The 25043-nt window shown below is 46.4% G+C and overlaps 1 long non-coding RNA gene across 1 annotated transcript; it reads left to right on the top strand.

Annotated features, from left to right (window-relative positions):
- The first annotated feature begins 3022 nt into the window (after nucleotides 1-3022).
- LOC115086204 lies at nucleotides 3023-20451 on the top strand. Its single transcript, XR_003855150.1, has 3 exons — nucleotides 3023-3141; nucleotides 19113-19224; nucleotides 20361-20451. It is a non-coding gene; the product is annotated as an uncharacterized LOC115086204 (long non-coding RNA).
- The last annotated feature ends 4592 nt before the right edge of the window (nucleotides 20452-25043 follow it).

Genomic DNA, 25043 nt, shown 5'->3' with positions numbered 1-25043 from the left:
TGCCATGCCCCCTTTTCAGAAAACCTTTCTGTGTGCATACCGGGAGATACATGCATACCCGCGTGATTTTTAAAATACACATGGCATGCGCCAGCCTAGTCATCTCCTAGCTTTGGCACACGTAAGGCTTTTAAAATCGACCAGAGAGTATATTTTTAGCAACTTTTAAATCCCTTTAGATATACTACGGAGACAAGGAAAACTTGGGTGTAGCCATTTGCGTGTCCTTCCCTTTCACCCCATCATTAAGCTGTTTATAATCCAAGCCTCCGTCTACTAGGGGACAGCTTTGGAATCACACTTGTGCTCATATGACGGGGCTTATTTTCTTAGGGGAAACTCAGACTGGGCTATTGAAAATACAATGGAATGGATCATGTTTGACAACAAAATTCATTTTTAACCTCCTAAAATCTTCAAGTCATGTTTCACTAATGGCTAAAACATGTCCACCCTCATCTTTTAAAGAAACCAAAACCCAGAAAACCCATAAACCACCTGCTGGCATTGATTCCCACTGTTTAAAATCCATAATGTTTACATTTAAAATAACACCTGAATGCATATCCCTAGGTTCTCTCCTGGTGCCCACTACCAACATGTAATTAATTTTCTGTGCTTTTAGGCGTTTTTACCTGCAAAATAGCTAGGGATCAAATGGGGTGTTTTTCATTTTTAAAAAGTGCACTTTTGGGACTTGGCAGGGGCATTCTCCATGTGCCTGAACACTATTCACCTGTATCCTGTCTTTATTTCAATTTATTTTTACTGGATTGCTCTTTATTTTTGTTAATTTTTTATGATCCCCATGTTGGTCCATGGATGCCTGCTAATATTATTGATGACATCAGCGGCATTGGGTCCTGCTCTGGGTCTCCAGGCTGGGGGTTTCCCAGGGCTCTGGGATGCCTTATAGTGCCTCCTCCAGCCTTCCCACAGTGGCGCTCAACTTCTTTGATTCACTGCCATGGCCAGGATAGCAGTGGATGGGCTGTCAGTGGCAGCGGCCTTTTCCTCAACTGTTCGCTCTGGCTCTGCCCCTCAGCAGATCGTGGGAGCGAGAAGAAGCTCCCCACGGCCCTCAGATCTGGCCTTCTCCACTCCACGAGGAGCACTGTCTAGCTGTTCACGGAAACAAAGAAAACCTGGCACTGGTGTCTGCCTCCGAAAGCTTATATTGGAAATGTAACTCCTGGGTCTGAAGTAGAATAAGCTCATATTTCTGGTGGCCAAAGTCATTTTATTGCTGTGCCCAGAGTGGTAGGAACAGCTAGATGCTACCACATGTCTATAGCAGTAGAATATCATGGACATCACAAATGTGAGTTAACTTTTACTCCACTTCATGCCAAAGAGTTAACAAAACCCAGGAGTAAGGAAGTAAGTGCTTGATATTGGATGGAGTGTGACCAAAATGATGCAAGATTAGCATTGGGCATCCCAACTTGGGCACAATCTTGCATCATGGCTATTTGAGCAATGCATGCCAGTGAAATCAAAGGGTAAGCTCTCTGGAATGGGCCATTAGGGATGTACAGCACTAAGGGTCCCCTTCCTCAAGAGCTTACCTTTTGATTTCATTTGATATGTGTTGCCCAAATGGCCTTGTATGCATGATTGTGCCAAATCGGGATGCTCAATGCCAGTCTTGCATGCAAGATCATTTTGGTCATAGTCTTTCCGACTTCAAGCAATTACCACTTTACTCATGTTTAATGCACTTTTAAAAGTACTTTTCTGCATTAGTGCAGTTTTTTTTCAGGTTAACTTACATTTTAGCACATATTTTGCATGTAGCGTGCTTTTTAAATCACTTTTAAATTTACATCCCATTAGCTTACTTCATCCCAAAGGGACCCCTGTTTTTAACACGTTTGTTAAGTAGAAAACACACTAAATTCAACTCAGATTTTAGTGCAGGTTTTATTACATCAGTCCCATAATGCTCCTTTTCTCCTCTTTTTCTCTGTTCTTTACTATCTGGCCACTATCTGCCTTAGTACCTAGTGATAGGCTTGCCAACTGGTTCCAGATTTTTAGAACAGATTGATCCAATCCTGATTTTAACTCATTGCACGCTGGGACTTATTTTGATTTCCCTGTTGCATTCCCTAAGAAAAGCAAGACTATAAGTACCTCCATGCAGGGGAGTAAAATTGGGACTGGATCAATCTGTCCTGAAAATCCGGAGCCAGTTGATAACCCTACCTAGTGACCTCTCCTCAGGAATGACCCAGTTCTCTTTAATCTATTCCCTTCTTACTCTATCCCTTTCCACTTTGGGCAGCTGTAGCAAATAATATAGCAGTTATTTTGGATGGAAACTTATGCATCTGCATATTAAATCTATGATTAAGACAAAATGTTTCAAGCTCCGTATGCTCCATCGTATTAAGCCATATTTGTATCCCTGTGACTTCTATCTTGTACTTCAGGCCCTTATATTGACAAGTTGGATTACTGTAATTCTGTTTTTATTAGATTATCTGCTACAGCCATCTGAACACTTCAAATAGAGCAAAATTCCGCTGTAAGAATACTTACCGGTATATCTCTACATGAGCATATTACTCCTGTTTTGGCTGCCTTCCATAGCCTTCCAGTACAATGGAGAATCAAATACAATTTAGCATTGTTAATTCATAAATTACTACATATAAATGCTTATGTTTGGGCCTGTACTACACTTCGTATTTACATGCCAGTTTGGGCACTCAGGTCATCTGAGTTAAGTTTGCTTAAAGTGCTGTCTTGTCATTAGGCCCTGATGGAGGAAATCTGGGACACGGATTTTTTCCTTCGCTGATCCCATTTTATTGGTTCATTCTACCTGATTTCCTAAGAATTAATGAGGATACATATTACTTTAAGAAGGCTGTGAAGGATTGTCCCTGAAAACTCTTCCTAACCATTGCTGGACTAGGCATCTAGCCTGGTCCACCTTAAAAGCTAGAGACACAGGTAGCTGAATGGGTGGATCCCAGTAAGCAGGAATAAGAGTTTGGGCCCAGCTGGGGATAGGCTTCAGGTCTCAAAGAGAAGGCAGCTTTTGTAAGAATTTAAACTATGAATGTGAATACTGAAAGTAAGTCCTGAGACATGAATAGTGATGATAAATGCTGAGTGTGAATGTAGATGAAGGTAAGCCACTTGTGTAAAGCTCATAAAAGAAAAGTCAGAGTCCAAAGCATGTCTGTCTTCTGGGGAGTTACAGATCATTTGCGCTTTCACAAAAGGACTTTAAAAACATCTATTTCAGCAGGCCTTCGGATGAGTTTGTGAGAAACCTGTCCTTAAAGCTTATTGAGAACGCATAGCTTGCTCAGAGGACTTAAAATGTACTTATTTCTACAGGTCTTTGGATAGGTCTGTGAGCAGTTTTCTTTTCATCAAGTCATGCAGCTGGTTATGATTTATTGTTTTTTCTTATGTTGAGTTGCTTTATTTGTAAATACAAACTTAGATTCTGAGTCCTCTTGGGACAGAGAAAAAATAACTACAGTACCTGATTGTAATCTGCTTTGAAGTGCCAAAAAGAATATTAAAAAAAATCAGATAAAATAAATAAAAAAATCAGATAAATACAGTTGTTGTCCACTTTAAAACCTTGGACACATGTGGGCTATAAGTTCTTTTAAATATATTAGTAATGCATGGGTGGACCTTGAGAAATGTACTCATGTGCCATGCAAGGATCTTACTACTTGCAAGGCTCCCTCTTTAGACTGTAAATCTGCACCAAAGAGGTCCACTACAAGAATCATGAGCATATGTTGTCTCATAGGGCTATCTTGGAAGGATTCTGTGTTATTGTAGGGTGAGTACTAAGTTAACTAATTTGAAGAGATTAAGAGAATTTGTATAGTGTTATTATGCAAGAGGACTATGGAGTAACTTGAGGAGATGTATTGGGTAAAACTGTACCATTTAGGAAGTACCTGTAATTGTGTGTAAGAGTAATATTTGACAATAATTTGTTTATAAAATTTGAAGTGCTACTGCCTAGAAGTGGGAGCCTGTGAACCTCTGATTCACTTAGGGCCAGATTTTAAAATGTAGGCGCAGGAGAAGATTTGTGCGCCCAACCCGGCGCGCACAAATTTACACCCGATTTTATAACATGCGCGCGCATGGCCCGTGCGACGGCCGGCCCGTGATCCCGGGCACAGCAGCAAATGGCCTCTGTGCCTGGAGGCTCCGCCCCACCCCACCCATGCCCCGCCCCTTTTTTCAAACCCCGGGACATACATGCGTCCTGGGTCTTGTGCGCACCACCGAGTCTATGCAAGATAGGCTCAGTGCGCGCAGGGGCAGCTTGGGGCAGCTTTTACATATGTTACGCGCGTGACCCTTTGAAAATCTGCCCCTTTTAATGCCTTTTTTGTAAACTCTGACTGCTGACTGCTGGAAACCCCAGAGAACAAATGTTTGATTAATTTTATTTATTTATTTATTTAAAAACTTTTATATACCGGTATTAGTATGCATACATCATACCGGTTTACAATGTAACTTAAAAGGCAGAAATTACAATGAACAGGGAGGGCGAACAAGGAGGAGTATACAAAGAGCAGGAGGTGGAGGAATTAAAGCAATAAATAAAACCGCAACGGACTATTTACAGGAATATACAAGGCGTAGGCAAGATACTTGCGGAAGTCAGTGTATTTAATCAGGGTAGGCTTGTCGGAAGAGCCATGTTTTAAGTTTTTTTCTGAACTTGGCGTAACATGGCTCTAGCCTGAGAGTGGTAGGGAGGGCGTTCCATTGTTTAGGGCCTGCAATGGATAGTGCACGGTCCCTAGTAGAGGAGAGGTGGGCTTTTTTCAAAGGGGGAATGGAGAGGGTGCCTTTATTGACAGTGCGAGTGGGTCGTTCAGTGCGTATAGGACGAAAGGGTTCATCCAACCAATTGGAATTGTGCGAGTGGATGGACTTGTGCACTATGGTTAGAATTTTGAAGAGAATTCGGGATGTGATGGGGAGCCAGTGGAGTTCTTTGAGTATAGGGGTAATGTGATCAGCTTTCCTTGAGTTGGTGATGACCCTGGCGATGGCATTATGGAGCATTTGTAAGGGCTTGGTGGTGGAGGAGGGTAGGCCGAGGAAGAGGGCATTACAGTAGTCCAGCTTTGAAGAAAGGGTGGCTTGGACGACGGTGCGGAAGTCATGATAGTGGAGGAGGGGTCTGAGTTTCTTCAGGATGTGAAGCTTGAAGAAACCTTCTTTGAGGATGGAGTTGATCTGTTTTTTGAGATTGAGTTGTTGATCTATGATAACCCCAAGGTCTCTTACTGTGGGTTGGGGTGTTATGATGTTGAAAGCTGGATCGTTGGAGATCGGTGGTTTGGGAGGGAGGTGAGGAGAGATAAGGAGCAGCTCTGTTTTGGAGGAGTTTAGAGCGAGGTGGATGTTGGTGAGTAAGTCATTTATGTTGGCAAGACATGTGTTCCAGAAGGCAAGGGCATCTGAGAGAGAGTTGTGAATGGGAATGACGATTTGAACGTCATCTGCATAGAGGTAGAATTTGGGGCCGAGGTCTGTGAGGAGCTGACATAGAGGTGTGAGATAAATGTTGAAAAGGGTGGAGGAGAGGGAGGAGCCTTGTGGAACACCTTGAGACAAGGGGTAGAGTGTGGAGTTGGCGTTTCCTATCTTGACGGAGAACTTTCTGTTAGATAAATAGGATTTAAACCATAGTAGGGCTAGGCCTGAGATGCCTATTTCAGATAGCCGGTTGATGAGGAGGTTGTGGTTGATGGTATCAAAGGCAGCTGAGATGTCGAGTAGGGCGAGGAGGTAACAGTTGCCTCGGTCCATGCCTATGAGTAAGTGGTCCGTGAGGGAGAGCAGGAGGGTTTCTGTATTGAGGTATTTACGGAAGCCGTATTGGGCTGGATGCAGAATGTTGTTGCTTTCTAGATATTCTGTAAGTTGGATGTTTACAATCTTTTCCATAATTTTGGATAGGAAGGGCAGGTTAGAAATAGGGCGGAAGTTAGCGGGGTCTTTAGGGTCTAGTGTTGGTTTTTTTAGGAGGGGCTTGACAATAGCTTGTTTGAGAGCATCTGGGACAGAGCCTGAAGAGAGGGAGGAGTTTATGATGTCTGCAATGGGTTTGGATATAGTATTCGGGATGGAGAGGAGGGATTTTGTGGGAATGGTGTCTGAAGGGTGGGAAGCTGGTTTGAGTTTTCTGAGAATAGATTCCACTTCTTTAGCGGAAGTCAGGTCAAGGGTTTGGAGGGTGGGTGAAGTGGGGGAAGGTTGGAGGGAGGGGGGAAGGGGAGGTAGATGGAGAAGGGTGTTGAAATCTGCGGAGGATGTTGGTGATTTTTGTGAGGAAATACTGGGCGATTTCTTCGCTCTTAGTGGAGGCATCATTCTCAGGGATAGTGGGCTGAGAGGATTTGGTGAGGTTGGCAACATAATTGAAAAGGGCTTTCGGGATGTACATGTATTGGTGGATCTTAGCTGAAAAGTAGTCTCTTTTTGTTTTGAGGGTGGTTATTCTATATTGGTGAAGGGTAGTTTTGAAACTTGAGGCGAGTTGAGGTGAGGGGGCTTTACGCCAGCTTCTCTCTCGCTGCCTGAGGGTATTTTTTAGGGATCTTAGTTCAGTCGTGTACCAGGGTTGATGATTTTTTGTGGGTTGGGTAATGTTACGTCTGGAGATGGGGCATAGTTTGTCAGCAATTTCAAGAGTCATGCTGAGCCAGGATTTGATGGCAGTCTCTGGACTAGAGCAGTCAAGGCTGGTGGAGGTGTTGGAAATGGCAAGAGCCAGTTCATCTCCGGAGCAGGGTTTCCTGAAGGTGAAGGTGGTGTTGTTTGAGGAAGTGGGTGTAGTGGGGAAGTTAAGGGGGAGGAGGGCTTTTATGAGGAAGTGGTCGGACCAAGGTACAGGGGAGCAGGTGGGGGGGGGTGGGATGGTAGGAAGCAGTGGTTGATGAATATGAGGTCAAGGGAGTGACCAGCTTGGTGGGTGGGGGAGGCAACAATTTGTCTAAGGCCTAGAGCTTGGAGTGCAGTAAGGAATGCCTCACAAGAAGGGGTAAGGGGGGTGGCATCGACATGGAGGTTGAAGTCTCCTAGTATGATGGAAGGGATTTCAATGTTTATGTTGGCAGATAAGAATTCAATTAGGGGGGAGGGGTCCCGTTCGATGGATCCAGGGGGGGCATAAATGAGACAAATTTGCAGTGAGGGGGCTTTGAAGAGGCCAATTTCTAGCTTGGAGGGTGATGTGGTGTGGGAGAGTTTGAGATTAAGGTGTTTCTTGAAGGCTAGGAGGATGCCACCTCCTCTTTTCTTGGGTCTTGGAATGGATAGGAATTCGTAGGATTGTATAGGTAGCTGGTTCAGGAGGACAATGTCTGTTTCTTTGAGCCAGGTTTCCGTGATCGCACAGATGTCTGGCTTGGTGTCAGTGAGGAGGTCATTTAAGATGGGGGTTTTTTTGGAGAGTGATTGGGCGTTGAACAGAATGATGGAGAGGGTAGTGAGTCCAAGGAATTGGTTGAGGGGGGTAGTGAGGATAGGGAGGAGGGATTTGTAGGGGGGGGGTGGGACGGGGGGGGGGGGATGGGAATGGGGGCGTCTGTGGGGGAGGTGGATGCGGTTGATGTGTTGTGTGGTCATGTTAGGTGAGTAGGCAAAAGGAGGAGGGAGGGAGAGGGGTAGGTAAAAATGAAACTGAGAGGATATAGGGTAGTACAAAGGCGGGGATTAAGGTATCAAGGAGTTGAAAACTGAGGGAAGGGCACAAAGCTGATTAGGTAGAGTAAGAGGTGTAAGTAGTGTACCATGCAGGTCAGACAATGCAGGTTATACAGCTTAGATAACATGTAGATAACATGCACATACCACAGAATAGAGCAATTTAGGGTGTTAGGGGGGTAGTCCAGTGGCTGGGAGGCAGGCTCATGAACATCTGAGAGAGGGGAGATAGGCACTTTGGGGAGGTGCCCACTCACTCCGAGGTCCTGGAGCCTGGAGCAGGATGGGTCTTGGCTGAGAGGCTGGCAAGTGAGCAGCGATACCTGAGGGTCCAAAGGGACTGCTGGGTGAGAAGGAGGTCCGTGTAGTACTTTAGGGTCTTCCAGGGTCCTTCAGGGCAGTCCGAAGGGGCTGCACGAAGGGGCGCTCAAAGGGACAGGCCCCTTTGTCGCGCTCCTTCGGCGCGTGACGCTAGGCGCGTGACGCCTGGCCTGGTTAGATTTTTATAGATGACTCTTTTCTGTGATGCTCAACAGTGATGTCATTAATATGAGTCTTGGCTTCCAGCACGGAGATTTAAAGGCGGAGTCGTTAGAAGCAGGGCAGTCTTCCAGCTGGGGGAGGGGTCAACAGCCATGAGGTGGAGGAGGAGGAGAGGGTCCGATGGAGGGCTGGGTGCAGGAAAAGGCTCGATCCAAGCCCTGGATCCTGGCTTGCAGAGTAAAGAAAAGCAAGTACCTGTACGGAGATTTAAAAGCACATTCGTTAGAAGCAGGGCAGTCTTCCAGCTGGGGGAGGGGTCAACAGCCACGAGGTGGAGGAGGAGGAGAGGGTCCGATGGAGGGCTGGGTGCAGGAAAAGGCTCGATCCAAGCCCTGGATCCTGGCTTGCAGAGTAAAGAAAAGCAAGTACCTGTACGGAGATTTAAAAGCACATTCGTTAGAAGCAGGGCAGTCTTCCAGCTGGGGAAGGGGTCAACAGCCACGAGGTGGAGGAGGAGGAGAGGGTCCGATGGAGGGCTGGGTGCAGGAAAAGGCTCGATCCAAGCCCTGGATCCTGGCTTGCAGAGTAAAGAAAAGCAAGTACCTGTACGGAGATTTAAAAGCACATTCGTTAGAAGCAGGGCAGTCTTCCAGCTGGGGGAGGGGTCAACAGCCACGAGGTGGAGGAGGAGGAGAGGGTCCGATGGAGGGCTGGGTGCAGGAAAAGGCTCGATCCAAGCCCTGGATCCTGGCTTGCAGAGTAAAGAAAAGCAAGTGGGTAGGTAAGTGTCCTTTTTAATTAAATATAATTCTTGAGTCCCTACTTTATCTCAAGGTGTGGATTTTCCAGGTGCATATATCAAGGAGAGGTAGGGGAAGAGCAGTCAGAAGAGGTTCAAAGAGAGGAGGCCTATTTTGCTTCTGGGCCTGGGTCCAATACACCATTTTATAATCTGACCCAGATACTGGTGTTGTGCTCCTCCATAGGCACCAGACCCTCTATCATTTTATGTGCCCTGTCTGGGGGGTTTATCATACATATAATTTAAAGCATTCACTTGAAACTCCTTTTTTGGAGGATTTATGCTCCTTAGGGCACACAACTAATTTATATTTTCAGGGTCTGTTCTGGCTAACCATTCCATCACTCGCTGACTCTTAATCCTGGGGGGAAGCTCTCGCTTATGGCCCAGATGATGAGAAAAGATCATCAGTGTGTCAGAACTATAGGTGCATCTCACGGGGTGAGAGGCTGAAATGATTCAGTCCTGGGTATTAAAATAAAGTTTACGGATTGGAAATCATAAATTAAAGTCCATAATCCAGAAGTGAGAATTTACATCTGACTGATTGTACAGGTATAATTCTGGGTAGGTAAGTGTCCTTTTCCCAGACCTCTGGGTAGACACCCATGGTGATTATAATTGTATAAACTCTCCCAGCAGCAGTCTGGGAATCCTAGTGGAGGTGTCCCCCAACTATACTGCCAAAAATCCTACCTTTAGATTTCTTCTTCTCAGATACCCAGCTCATCCTGGGCCTTTGATGATAGAGATCCGGATGGGGGTTTCCTGTTTTATTCTTCCTTCCTTAATGATTCTTTCATCTCTATTCTCTGATCCTTCTAGGGAACTCCTCTTGGGGAAAAGTCTATGGGATCAGGTTAATTCTCCACTCCGAAATCCCAGTGGGGAAGGAGGATCCAAAAACCTCCCCACTCTTCTTAATTGCAAAAAATACTTTAAAGCCTAACGTGGATATCTCTTCTGCCTTCACTGTCTCCCGCAGCAGGATCCATCACTGGTGCTTGCCTACCTAGGATTTAGGGAAGGCTCACAGGTCTTTGATCCCCTGGTGAGCCTCTGGTGTATCTCTCTGCAAAGTATAAGAAGGACCCTCAGGCAGGGAGCGCACTGGGAGATATCACATCTAAAATAAACTCCTCTGAGTGAAGTGGGTAGCCCCCCCCGCCCCCCCCCCCCCCCAGAGTGGGGAAAAAATACATTTTTACTCCTTGACTGCTTCCTCAAACTGAACCCCACCGTACATTAATATGGCTGGGATAAATAGCATTCAGGCATCCAATACAGCAGACCTGGGCAAGGGGCGGCCCGCGGGCTGAATCCGGCCCGCCTACGGTCTGAATCCGGCCCTCCCACTGCTGAGAGCAGACGGGGAATGAGGCACGCTGCCTTCCCTTGCAGAGGGAAGGCAGCAGTTCATTCTCCGCTCCCTCGCTCCCCGATTGGCCGGCCAATCGGTGAGCGAGGGAGCGGAGAATGAACTGCTGCCGGCCAATCGGGGAGCAAGGGAGCTGCCGGCCAATCGGGGAGCGAGGGAGCGGAGAATGAACTGCTGCCGGCCAATCGGGGAGCGAGGGAGCTGCCGGCCAATCGGGGAGCGAGGGAGCGGAGAATGAACTGTTTTTTTTTTTTACAGCGTCCGGTGGGGGGAGGGAGTGACTCGAGCGAAGGCACGCTGTCCGATTGGCCGGTGCTGGGCAAGTGCTGGCCAAGCCTTGCCCAGCACCGGCCAATCGGGCAGCGTGCCTTCGCTCGAGTTTCTTTCCTACATACCGGTATGTCACAGTTCCGCCTTTCGTGGTCTTTTTTCAGGGGTCCCCAACCACCGGTCCGCGGGAGTTTTTTGCCGGTCCGCGGTCTCCCGGTCTCTTCCGCTGCCGTTGCCGCTGGGCTGTCAGCACGTTCAAGCCCAGTGGTAACGGCAGCGGTGTTAGAAGTGTGGCACCCGCGGCTGGCCTTTTCTTCTTCCCGCGCCTGCACCCCCCTCCCGTGACCCGGAACAGGAAGTGATACACGGAGCGGTGCGCGGGAAGGAGAAAAAGCCGTGCCGCATCGGCTGCAGCGTCGGTCCCCGAGCAATTAAAGCAGCCGGTAATCGAGAAGGGAGTCAGCAGCATGAGCCTCCCGCGGCCGATGGGATTCTTCTTTCTTGGCCTGCGGGGGCTGCTGCAGCTCCCATTTGTGCTCGGGGGGGGGGGGGGGAGAGGAAGTGAGTAAGAGAGAGTGAGAAGCAGCCAGCCTGCGTGTGATTGAGAGCATGTGTGTGAGTGAGAGAAACTGGTCAGAGAGCTGATGTGTGTGTGTGTGTATGTGAGAGACAATGAAAGTGATTGCTCAGGGAGATGACTGATGTGTATGTGAGAGTGTGAGACATTAGTCAGGGAGGTGACTGATGTGTGTGTGTGTGTGAGAGAAAAAGCATGGAAGTGAGAAGTCTGGGTATGTGGGAAAGCATGAGCGTAAGAAGCCTGGAGTTGTGGGAGTGAGAAACCTGGGTGAGTGTGCATGCATGAGAGAGAGAGACTGCTTGGTAAGGAGACTGTGTGTGTGAGAGAAAAAGACTGGTGTGTGTGAATGTGAGAGAATGTGATTCAGGGAATGAGAAGCCTGTGCACGTGGAGAGTGAGCATGAAATTAGAGAGACTGGTGTGTGTGTAACAGAGAGAAAGTGAGTATGGGAATGAGAAGCCTGTGCATGTGAAGAGAGTGAGCATGAGAGTGAGAAACCCGGGTGTGTGTGAGACACAGCATGGGAGGGAGAAGCCTGTATATCTGAAAGAGAACATGGGAGTGAGAGACTGGTGTGTGTGTGTGTGTGTGTGTGAGAGAGAAAGAAAGTGATTTTGGGAATGAGAAGCCTGTGCATGTGGAGAGAACAAGCATGGGAGTGAGAGACTGGTGAGTGTGTGTGTGAGAGAGAGAGACAGAGAAAGTGATTATGAGAGTGAGAAGACCATATATGTAAGTAGAACACGGGAGTGGGAAGCCTGTGTGTGTGTGTGTGTGTGTGTGTGTGTGTGTGTGTGTATGGCATGAGAGAAACTGTTCAGGAAGGTGACTGGTGTGTGTGTGCCAAAGACTGTTTGGGAGATGATTGGTGTGTGAGAGACAGAAACTGGTCATGGGGGCATGACTGGTATGGTGTGTGTGTGAGAGACATGGGCACTAAGGAAGAGGACCATAAGTATAGAGCTTAGCTTCTACTGCTGCTTCTGGTGTGTGCCACGGCCTGCAGGGAAGGGGAGTAGGAGAGCTGCTGGAGGGGGTAAGTAAAGGTGGCTTTAAGTTTATTTTTCTTGACTGCCATTTTAATTGTGTGATGTCTGCTTTTTTGAAATATTTTATTGGTGTTTGGAGAATGTTTAATAGTTTTTATGAGTTTTTAATTGTTGGATGTTATTCTGTTCATAGCTGTTTTGAAACATTTATTCTGCTTATTAGTATAGTTTTACAATTATTTCTGTGTAGGGATCTATTGTGCTTGCTAGTTCTGTTTTCCTAATAAGAGGTGTATTGGTTTTTAGGACCTGATTTAATATTTGTAGTGTTGCCTTTTCATAGATAGGGTTGCTCCTGTTTGAGTGTATTCCATAATACAGGTGTAACTGTGTGCGGATTAGTTTATGTGCATTACTACAGATCCTGGGAGTATGTTAGGTCGGTTCTGTGTCTGTTACCGAGATGAGATATTTTGCTAGCATGTAAGCGTTTGTATTGGTCTTATTTGTTGTGTTTTCTCAGAGGACATGCATTGGTGGTAAACTGCTGTCTTTTCATAAGTAGGGCTATTGAGAACTGAGTTAATTATATTAGTCCGGCCCTCTAAAACCATCCCAATTTCTCATGCGGCCCCATGGGAAAATTAATTGCCCACCCCTGCAATACAGGCTCTCCAGGTAGGAGGGACAGATGGGAATGGATGGCTCCTTACAAAGGGTTTTCTAAGACAAGGACATAGACCTATGGTAGCCAGACTGGGAGGGTTTGCCTTACAAAAATTACCTAATCCTATTATTTTTTCTGCTTTTAAAGATTTACTAAAGCTTTTCCTCCATATTGTGTCTACGGGAAAAATGTGTAGTAAATAGATCTCTTTGGCCTAGATTTACTAAGCCACTATATATATGTTTTTGCAGGAGGGACCCCAGATCACAGGTGGGTGGTCCCATGTTATCTTGCCCTTCCCTGACAAGATATTGCAGCAGCATTATCGCGTTTTCTTGTCTCACGGAAAAAGCCCTTGAGACAAAAAAGAATGCGGTTGAGAACTATTCAAAGTGCAACAATGGCCCATAGCGCACAGGGCCCGTCATCATTTTAAAGAGCCCTGATTCCCAACATAGCTCCCGCCACAGATAAAGAAAAAATCATGGAGGGTCCTATTAGATCCAGCACCCCCACCAAACTCAGAGCCATCAATCAAAGTGGCCCTACCAAAAAAAAGAAAATAGATGAAGATGGCCTGATGACAATGACCCTCTCCCAGCCAACTCCCTTCTTATGCACTCAAACTCCTCCCCAAAGATTGAGCCCCCACCAACCTGACCCCCCTTTTCCATATAAATATAGGGCACTAGTGGCCCCCTCAACATCCCTGCCCTTCCACCACCCAATTCATCAAAAATCATGTTGGTGGACTAGTCGTCCCCCCTCACACCCCAGACTCCCCATCCCATTACCTTAAAATCGTGATTGGTGTTTAGTTGGAGGACCCAGGGAGCCCCCTAACCCTGGATATGGTTGGCACTATTTTCCAAAATGGTGCTGACCAGAACTTGCCCCTGTCACATCACCCTAGCGCCCAGATCTTGTCCCTATCACATGACCCTAACGCCCAGACCTTGCCACTGTCATGACAGGAGCAAATCTGGTCGGTGCCCTGGGCCCTCCGACTGAACACCAATGATAATTTTAAGGTAATAGGGTGTGCAGGGGGCTGGGGTGGGGTCCACAAGCCCACCAATGTCATTTGTGATGGGTTTGGGGTAGAGAGGCAGGGGATTGAGGGAGGCCACTTCTGGCCTATCATTTATATTGGAAAGGAGGAACCAGGAGGTGGGGGAGCTCACTCTATTGGGGGGGGGGGGGGGTTGAGTGCATAAGGAGGTGGTTGGCTTGGAAAGCGATTGTCATTCTGTGGCACCTTTCATCTATTATTTTACTTTTTATTGGCTGCCCCAGGATGGGCAGATGGGGGGTCTAATAAGACCCCCAGTGACTTTTTATTTACTATTGGAGGGGAGCTGTGTCAGGCCAAAGACTCTTTAATTCTACCAGAGGAGCATCGGGACCTACCTGAGGGTCGTGGTGCTCCCACGGTAGAATATTGTTTAGTGAAAAAGTGCAGTAAAATGTGTTTATTTCCATTTATTTATTTATAATCTACCTTTTATGACACTTAAAAGCAGATTACTTTCAGGTACTGTAGATGTTTCCCTATCCCAAGAGGGATTACAATCTAAAGAATTACAAATTTCTAAGATGTGTTATTTTATTTACATAGGATTAGGTATGACTGAACTGCTTTGCAAGGATTTCAAAATTCATACATGCAAATGCCATGCAAAGCAGTTTATTGTAATAGAGACCCGAATATCATACTATATCATGAGATATACAGCATTTATCACATCTCAAAATTTTTACTTCTCTTCATCTCTTCTCATGGTTCATATTTTCCTCCAACTTTTCTCTTCATTTTTTATTCCACTATCTCCTCTTCAATATTCCTCCACATCTACTCTCAGCACTCCAGTTTTCTGTTTCTCCCTCCTAGCCCTCTTGTGAATTCAGACCAGGATCTCAGTTTCTACAACTGGAATGTCCTAACCAATATCAGGTAGATTAAAATTTCTTACCAGCAGTATATGCCTTTGACTAAAGGTCTATTCAGCTGTTTTGCTATTCAGCACTGATATGCTCTAGATCATATCAGTGTAGGAGAGAAAAGGGAGGAGTGGCAGTGAGGAGCTGTAGAATGGATGCACTTGCAGGTGAGTAAAAGAAGCTTCAACTGTATGCAGGAATGCATAAGGTGCTAATGTAATGACTTGAGGGATTATATGGGTGTAGTGACATTGTCAGAAGATAAGTCACAGATTAATTTTGAATAGATTGCTGAAAGGTTCTTGGTCTGCTTGAAGAGAGCTTCTTTCTATTTTTCTGCTATTTTACTGCTGTGGCCGCACTGGTGTATTTAAATTTATTATAATCTGCTTTGAGGCCATTCAGAATAAAAATAAGAAGATCAAATGTCAATAAATAAATACATTAATTAACCCACTACCTGAATCAAGTCTTGCGGTTCCATTTATCATTTTCTGATGAGAAACCCTAACCTCATAGAAGATTCAAAGGTTGACTGACTTTCATTACCACCCAGTGAATAATAGGCCTCAGGAGCCAATGCACTAAACCGTATTAATATCATCTATTAACATGCATGAACATGGTAGGGTAGATTTTTAAAGTTATGCGTGGGCATAGATTTGTTCGCGCAACCGGCACGAACAAATCTATGCCCGATTTTATAACATGCGTGCGCTGCTGCGCGCATGTTATAAAATCCAGGGTCGGTGCACGCAGGGGGTGCACAATTGTGCAACCTGCTTGCGCGGAGCCGAGCAGCCTGCCTCCGTTTTTTTCCGCCCCCCCCCCCCCCCCCACCTTCGCCTCCCTTCCCCTACCTAACCCACCCCACAGCCCAAACTAAATCCCCCCTACCTTTTGTGCAGAAAGTTACGCCTGCCCGACCCGGCCAGCTGCCGGCACGCCATTTCCCGGCCTGGGGGCAGATTCGGAAGCCTCGGCCATGCCCCCGGAACGCCCCCGGGCTGGCACCACAGCCACAGCCCTGCCCCCGAATGCCCCGCCACCCCGACATGCCCCCGGCACCCCCCCCCCAAGCAAAGCCCCGGGGCTTTGCGTGCGCCGGCAGCCTATGCAACATAGACGGACCGGCGAGCAAGTCCTCTGCGCGTGTAAATCCGGCTGGATTTACTTGTGCAGGGCTTTTAAAATCTCCCCCGTGTGTTTTAATGCTCGCACATTTTCATTGTGCCAGTAGGTAATGAGCTGTTTTGCAAATTTCTGCATCTTGTTACCACATTACCATAAACTGTGGAGGATAACACAGGCACTTAACAATAATTCAAGAATTAAATGCGCATTAACACACTTTAGTATATAAATCCTTAAGAGTAATCCCGGAAACAGGAAATGTATCCAGATAACTTTAAATGAATTATCAGCGGAACATACCTGGATAGGTGTTCCTGTGAATATAGGTGGATAAAGCCATCTGGGTAAATTTAGGACGGGTATTTCTTCCACCAGTTATACCTTGGCTAACTTTGGGTAGTGCTTAGTATCAAAACCGTCTAGATAAAGTGAAACTGCACCTCAGGAACGCACCCAATGCAGCCTTATTGTGTACCCAGGTAAATTTTGGTTTGGTAATGCGTTGAAAAGACAAAATATAGCAGGAGAGCAGGGGGATATATTCAGAATCTTAGGTTTTGTGCATGTAACTCCAAAAGTTACCCAGACAAATTCTTTAAATATCAACCTCTTCCTGGCACTAAATTTCATCAGAACAAGGTGGTGTGTTGCATGCCTGCATCCGTCACCTTCCAAATTTCTTCACACATACATTTGCGAAAGAGAAATACTGTATTTCACATATCAGTTCGAAGGAGGGTTTTGCCTTCTATCTGGAGTGGAATAAAGCCCATTTAAAATGTACCTAGTTTATTTTTTATTTTGCTCTTAAGACGCTGGGCCTCTCAGTGACAAGGAATGTTTTTCCTAATTGGGTAACAGATTATGTTTTCATTGTTAGGCCCTCACAGGTTTGACCTTTGAGAAGTTTGTCAAGGCCCAGGCTGTAAGGATCATAGTGAAAACTGATTGCCAAGCTAAAGTCTTCCTCTTCAGAAGAGATGGCTGAGGGGGGATATGATAGAAGTCTTTAAAATAACGATAGGTCTTGAACGAGTAGATGTGAATTGATTATTTACACTTTCAGATAATAAAAGGACTAGGGGGCACTCCATGAAGTTAGCAAGCAGCACATTTAAGACTAATTGTAGAAAATTATTTTTCACTCAATGCACAATTAAGCTCTGGAATTTGTTGCCAGAGGATGTGGTGTTCAGGATTTGTAGTATATATGAGTGTTGAGGGTGGATCCTTGGCCCAGTGGCAGATGACCACGCCCCAGGGGAATGAACCCGAGAGGGACCACCGGTCAGGCTCAGAGTTAGGAGACAAACACACACTAGTTCTTTATTAGACAGAATACTGAACCACCAGAGATGGCAGTAGTGAGCAGGTAAGCCCGGCTGGGCTGTAGTCCCTCAGATACTGGAACAGCGATCCTTGACGGCTGAGCTGAAGAGAGACTGAGATATAGTGAGTAGGCAGGGTATGCAGATAGTAACACTCACACAATGTCCCAATGAAGCCCATGAGCTGGAAAGTATAAGCCCTCGAGGAGCGAGTACCTGGTTCCAGGGAAAGCTCAGAGAGAATGATGGTAACTCACTGATGTAGCTGATATAGTTGGTAGTGAAGACTTCCAGGCAGAGGAGTATACAAAGCAAGTCTGGGATTAGGGCCCTCGAGGAGCGAGTACCGGTTCCAGACTGTCTCCTGAAAAAACAAGGAGAGAGCGAGGCCCCCGAGGAGCGGTTACCTCTGGTAAATCCGAGGAGGCAGAGTAGCTTAGGTAGCGAAACCCTTGCTAACTCGATGTGTTAGAAAATTCCAAGACCTTAAATATCCATCGCGGGTGACGTCATCTTCGGGGGACACCCCTGAGGTTCGCGCCAATGCTGATACTTGAATCGGGGCCACGCTGCGCGTGCGTCCCTAGGCCTCCAGGAAACATGGCGATTGCAGCGTCGAGCCGGCCCGGGAACACCCGAGGACAAGTGGCAGGAGAATGCCGCAGTAGCCAGGACGGAGAGAGAGGCGTCAGAGAGGTAAGGAGGGCGTAGAGAGGGCATCGGGCACCGAAGGACACAGCCTGTGGTTAGTGCAGTTAGTGTAGCTGGGTTTAAAAAAAGGTTTGGATAAGTTCTTGGAGAAGTCCATTAACTGCTATTAATCAAGTTGACCTAGGGAATGGCCTCTGCTAATACTGGCATCAGTAGCATGGGATCGTCTTAGTGTTCGGGTATTTGCCAGGATCTTGTGGCCTGGTTTAGTCTCTGTTGGTAACAGGATGCTAGGCTTGATGGACCTTTGGTCTGAACCAGCATGGCAATTTCTTATGTTCTTGTATGTTCTTAGAAGAGATTTGCAAGGCTGCAAGACAGTTCTAGCTGGACATTCTTCAGTTTCTATTGCCTTGCTACAGCCTCTCATTGGGATCCTAGCTATAGACTGTCTATCCTAGAAAGCATGGTTGCAGATTAAAATCAAACTTTCCCCTTCCAGGGTCCATTTTGATTGGTTTTCCAGGTTTGGTTTACATCTTTGTATCCCATGTTATGTTAAAAACATGGATAAGAGGGTAAAAACCCTCTTATCCTTTGAACCTTCCTCCTCCTTGGAAATAGAAAACATCTTAAAAAAGATGAGACCTTCCTCCCACCCTTCTGAAACCATCCCCACCAAGCTCCTTATATCTATTCCCAAAGCAATTGCGAAACCTCTTTCTGACATATTCAACCAGTCATTGGAACAAGGCACAGTCCCCCCACATCCTAAAACAAGCCGTGGTGAAACCCATCCTAAAAAAAACCCACCCTTGATCCTACTAGTTTATCTAACTCCTGTAGTTTTTGTTCTATGTAAAGGCGTCTGCCACTGCGGCGGCTGTCCTTGTTCAAGTTGCAAGTTACATGTAAACCGATACGATGTGCAAACGGTTGTCGGTATATAAAAATGTTAAAATAAATAAATTAAAAAAAACATAAACAGGGTAAGGATTTGCACAAAAGATACTGCTACCAAAATCATCTGTTGGAATTTGTTCATATCTTGTCTTTCCCTTGTTTTATTTTGAAGGCAACCTTTAGCTAGGTTAGGTAAGTCCCAATGAAGATGTTCTAGGTCATCATCCTGGAAACCTTTTGAATCTGCTTCCTTTTCCTCATTGCAGATGGAGTGGAAGACGAAGGATGCCACATGCCCTGACTTGGCACCCTTTTCTAAATTTGTTTTTTAGTAAATTACAACTGGGTACTTTGTAGCTGTTTGTCATGCAAGGAAAGGTAAAATTACTTGACTGTAATACTTTTATTCTGATGACAGGAATGCAATGAGTTACACAGCCCATTCACCTTCCCTTTTGGGGGGAGTTCTTTCTTGGTTCATTTAAATGACTTTTCTTATTAGCTCAATTATGCAGCAATCTGAGGTGCATGCATAGCAGATTTAATGGAAAGCTCTGAAAGAATCCTCTGCTCAGACATGAAATGAAGGCACATAGCCCTTCTGTGTGGATCACTGTACTGCTGTCATCGGAGAAACACATTTACAAGTTGGCAATTACTTTTAATACAAGGGAAAGGCTACTCTTTCCTCTTGATGGGAGAGGTGTTTGTTAAAGGTCTAGAGTCTCAATATTTTATTTTGGACAGGATAAAATGGGCTGAAAAGCACATAACACTGAAAATTCTTCCAGACTCTCACCTTTGCTATTGATCACTTCCTGGTCTCTCTTTTATAAAGCATCGTAATGAATGAGTTGGATACTAAACCAAAAATTGTATTATATTGATATGTAGATATGTGCAGTTTTACTATGGCAAAAGCCATGATATGCTAACATATAGCATCAAACAAAATAACTTATTTGAGGAAGAAGTCTTTGCTTTGTGTAAGTGACTGTGAATCATTGAAAAACTGCTGTATACCGTATGTCATGCATTCAGCATATTCCTATGCTGGTCAAGGCTTTGAATTCTGAAAAGCAGCAACATCAGAGAAAATTGATAAGGGTCTGATGAATTACTGCTGCTGTCCTCATACATTTTTCACAATGATAAATATTAATATTGAAACATTTGCACAGAGAGTATAATCTCACAAGCAAAAAAATAAGCCCATGTACTTAGTCTTATTACAGTACTTTAATTCCAAAATCTTTTCATGTACTCTCTACTACTTTGGTAGAGACTTTGATCTTGGCTCTTCACCATTCCTTTAAGAGACTTCTCTGATTGCTAGTTAATTTTGACACCTAATGATTCCTATAAATATGGTAATTTTGACATTAAGCAGCTAATTTAGCTTTTAAAGCTTTAACTGGGCTACATGCAAGCAACTGTAGATAGCAACTGATGCCTAGTGAATGCTAGTATCTGAAACAATGAACTGTATGTTTTTTTTTCTACTGATTTTGTAGGTTGTCTTTAAAGTGCCCTCTTGTGGCAATGAAAAATACAGCAAATTAAAGTTGTCTTCACCTGCCTTCCCATGGTATGTTTCCATCTGAACACATGTAGCATATAAAATCAACTAGATTCATATTGGCATAGTGTAGTTATTGAAAGGAGAGGAAACAATGTCTTCCTGATGAATACAACCTAATAATAGCAAGAAAAAAGGGTACGCCGCCTCCTGATGTTAAAGAAAGCATTCATTAGATAATTGGTGAATATTAGAAGCATCGGAAAATGAGAAATAGTACATTTCCATCAAGAAAAAAAAAGGTATATGTGCATTCATTTACATATAATAATAAATGTACCGGTGTTAAAGCCCAACATTAAATGTTTTTTATTTTCTTTTGGGGGGAATTTCCTATGATGACCGCATTCTTTTTTTCTCTGATAAATTAAGCTCTATTTTGACATTGCTCATTCTTTCATACTCTTATCTTGGCTCCTGGTTTAACTGAGACCATTGTTTAGTTTTATAATCATTAAGGAATGCACATGGCTGTTGTGTTCATGGACCCTTGAGCCGGCAGGAAGATGTTGAGAATGCACTGCGGAGAGGTCCACAGCGAGGATTGTAGCCGGGAGGCGGATCAAGGCCAGGAGACCTAACAGGAACTTCACCACTGGAAGCCCGAGATCTCCCCCGAGAGGAGCCCTTGGGGACCCGAGCCGCTTGGACTTAGGTGAGGCCTCCTGGAGACAGGAGTACGAAGAGTGTCCCAGAAGTCCTGAGCTGGGAGATGAGACGGACCCAGGGGACCAACAGGATCTTCACCACTGGAGGCCCGAGATCACCCCGGGAGGAGCCTTTGGGGACCCGAGCCGCTTATACTTAGGTGAGGCCTCCTGGAGAAGAGAGTCCGAGGAGAAGTCCGAGTCATGGCAGGCAGCGAGGAGTACAACGTGGAGACAGACTGGCGGTCAGGGCAGGCAGCAGACAGCAGAAACCAGAATCAAGCCAAGGATTGAGGCGGGCAGCAAAGCAGAATATCCGAGGACATACCAAGTCAGGAGCCAGGAAGACAAGCCAAGGGGAAGCAGGAACAGGAGCAGGAGAAGACGAAACTGGAGACAGGACCAAGCTGGAACCGAGCTGGAATCAGGGACAGGCTGGAACACAGGCAAGGCTGGAACAAGCAGAAGACAGGAACAAACTGGAACAAGGCTGGAGCAGGAAAAGGCTGGAGCTGGAATGAAGCACAAGGCAGGGACAAGCAACTAGTAACTCTAACGAGACGACCTGTTGCAAGGCAAAGAAGAAAGCTGGCAGCCAGGTTTAAATACCAGAGGACATCTGATGTCATCTCTGGAGCGGAGCCATCTTTCCCACACTGGTCCCTTTAAATTGTCTGCCCTTGCGCGCACGCGCGCCTAAAGGGGCGGGCCCAAGAGCTTGGAATCGGCGGCGTCTCCCTCGCATAGGGAGTGCCACAAGAAGGCCCCAACCAGGCCAGACACACGTGGGGAACGCCGGAAAGCAATGCGTTAGGTAGAGGGACCGGCCGCGGACACCAGCTGGCCGGAATCTTAACAATGGCAATGCTGATGATGACTGAGAAGTAATATCAAACTGTTGAAAAAAGGGTGATCTCGGCACTTTTGCAGGGTGAAACAGGTTTAAAAGTCAATATTACTAACAAAAATGATAAAGATATGAAAAAAAACAAATTTCACAAAGAAAGAAAAAGCAAGTACAGATGTATGATTATATTTTTTTTAGATCTGAGCTCTGATCCAAGTAGAATTGAATTTTTGTAAATAAAAAATGATCCAGAAGGGACAAAGCCACAGAAATTCGATACACTTATCATTCTAGTGAATTGGGTGATTTCCAGTTCTAACATATGCAATCAAATACTGCAGAAAAAAAGTTTTATTATTATTGCATTTCAGCCTCTCTACTGCCTAAGCATGCTCAATCCAACCTCATTTCAGAGCTGAAGGAAATAGGTACTGGGAAAAAGCTAGAGTCAGGAAGCAAGGCGACAAGAAAGTAAAAAAGGCGACCAGAAATTTATAGAACAGAAAACGTGTTTAAAGAAAATAATAAGGAAGAAGAGGGATGGAGAGAGAGGGAGAATGAGAGAAGGGAATAAATCCCACCTAGGTTTAATGCTGTAGACGGCCAGCCTTCCACTTATTAAACAGGATGCCTAACAGTCAGGCCGATACAGTAAAGCGCGGCCACGGTTACCCTGCTTTTAACCCGCTTCTAACTCACAATTTGGCCGCGTAAGTCCAACCAGCGATTCACTATCCCTTTTAACTCATCCTTACCGCTTCTTTAAATGAACCGGTAACCCTTTCCGCCCGCAGCGTGTATATGAGATGTAAACGCTCCGATTAGCTATTCCCTCCCATACAGTAATGTGCGCCCCGACTATCGCCTTTTTAACTTGCAGTTTTGCCACGTGTTTAACCTGCTAACTTACCGCCTACCCTTACCCCTGCATTAGTGTGGAGCGTCAGGTCAGAGACACGAAATTTCATGGGCAAACGACCCCCTCACGCCCCAGGACCCTTACCCTGGCGTTAGTGTGGTGTGACGGCAATAGGCAGGCTCCGGTCAAAATCCCCCCCTCCCGAAGCAAGGCGCAGGGCAGAAATCGGCTCGACATGTCATTAAAACAAAAGTAAATAAAGTGTATTAAAAGTAAACTTACTGCATGTGAATTTTCTTTGAACAGTCCTCTCTCCCCTCCTCCCGATGCGCGCACTGCGGCTCCCCTGCATCCCGGGGGCAGCCGGTGGTGAAAGCGGCTTCCAGCAGCCCCCGCCGGCGAAGGTGGATGAATGGACGCCCGTACGCCTGGATGAATGCACGCCCGCCGGCGAAGGGGAATAAATGAATGCACGCCCGTATGCGCTGGCGGGCGTGCATTCATCCAGGCGGGAGCCGGCGGGTGTGCATTCATTCACTCACCTTCACCGGTGGGCTTGCATTCATCCAGGCGGAGGGAGCCGGCGGCGAAAGCTGCTTCCAGCAGCCCCCGCCGGCGGTGAATGAATGCACGCCTGTGTATGCCTGTGCGTGCAATTTGGGCACTCAAGGCGTGATGTCACGACGTTTGATGTCACGGCGTGTGACATCGGCGTTCGCTAATGCACTGCATTGAGCGCCCAAATTGCATGCACAGGTGTACACAGGCGTGCATTCATTCACCGCCGGCGGTGAATGAATGCACGCCTGTGTATGCCTGTGCGTGCAATTTGGGCACTCAAGGCGTGATGTCACGACGTTTGATGTCACGGCGTGTGACATCGGCGTTCGCTAATGCACTGCATTGAGCGCCCAAATTGCACGCACAGGCATACACAGGCGTGCATTCATTCACCGCCGGCGGTGAATGAATGCACGCCTGTGTATGCCTGTGCGTGCAATTTGGGCACTCAAGGCGTGATGTCACGACGTTTGATGTCACGGCGTGTGACATCGGCGTTCGCTAATGCACTGCATTGAGCGCCCAAATTGCATGCACAGGTGTACACAGGCGTGCATTCATTCACCGCCGGCGGTGAATGAATGCACGCCTGTGTATGCCTGTGCGTGCAATTTGGGCACTCAAGGCGTGATGTCACGACGTTTGATGTCACGGCGTGTGACATCGGCGTTCGCTAATGCACTGCATTGAGCGCCCAAATTGCATGCACAGGTGTACACAGGCGTGCATTCATTCACCTTCGCCGGCGGGGGCAGGGGAGCCAAAGCGGCTTCCAGCATCCCCTGCCGGCGAAGGTGAATGAATGCAATTTGGGCGCTCAAGGCAGTGCATTAGCGAACGCCGATGTCACACGCCGTGATGCCAAACGTCGTGACGTCACTCCTTGAGCACCCAAATTGCACGCACAGGCGCACATTCATTCACCTTCGCCGGTGGGAGCTGCTGGAAGCCGCTTTCGCCGCCGGCTGCCCCCAGGAGGCAGGGGAGCCGTGGTGCGTGCCTCGGGAGGAGGAGAGAGAGGACTGTTCAAAGAAAATTCACATGCAGTAAGTTTACTTTTATTACACTTTATTCACTTTTGTTTTAATTTTCGCCTTGCTTCGGGAGGGGGGGAGAGAGGACTCGCAATCCCCGATGCCCGAGCATAGGAGAACCATCCACTTCCTGGTACCTGTCATTTCAAATGTCATTTGAAATGACATTTGAAATGACAGGTACCAGCGCACCCAGGATGCTGTATAGCGCTCTGTACAGTAAAATGGTCTGCGCTTGCCTAACGCTTCACGGACGCTTCTTGGACGCGGCTTGCATTTGCATGCTATTTAAATACAGTATTGAGCGGTAGGTGATAGGGGTGTGCATCCGTTTTCGACGTATTGGCAATCCGCAAAGTATTTTGTCCTATCCGTTAAATACGTGGGGAGGCGAAACGCATCGCGACTCCCCACGTATTTAACTTATTATCCGTTTAATTTGGTACGCCCAGCGGCGCGCGCTTTTCTTCACCCCCATTAGCTACTAGCTACCTATGATTTGCACAAAATGGCAGCGCCCCTGCCCTACATTCCGGTATCCATGCCGACCTGTCTGACCCTTTCCTGTGAGTCACAGTGACTCACAGGAAAGGGTCGGACAGGTCAGCATGGATACCGGAATGCAGCGTATCCGCGCTGACATTTTGTGACATGCACTGAATGCAGCCAA

The sequence above is a fragment of the Rhinatrema bivittatum genome, chromosome 2 (genome assembly GCF_901001135.1).
Source record: "Rhinatrema bivittatum chromosome 2, aRhiBiv1.1, whole genome shotgun sequence".
NCBI classification, from domain to species: Eukaryota; Metazoa; Chordata; class Amphibia; order Gymnophiona; family Rhinatrematidae; genus Rhinatrema; species Rhinatrema bivittatum.
The sequence above is the reverse complement of the archived record's forward strand: the minus strand, read 5'-3'. Positions and strand labels throughout refer to the sequence as shown.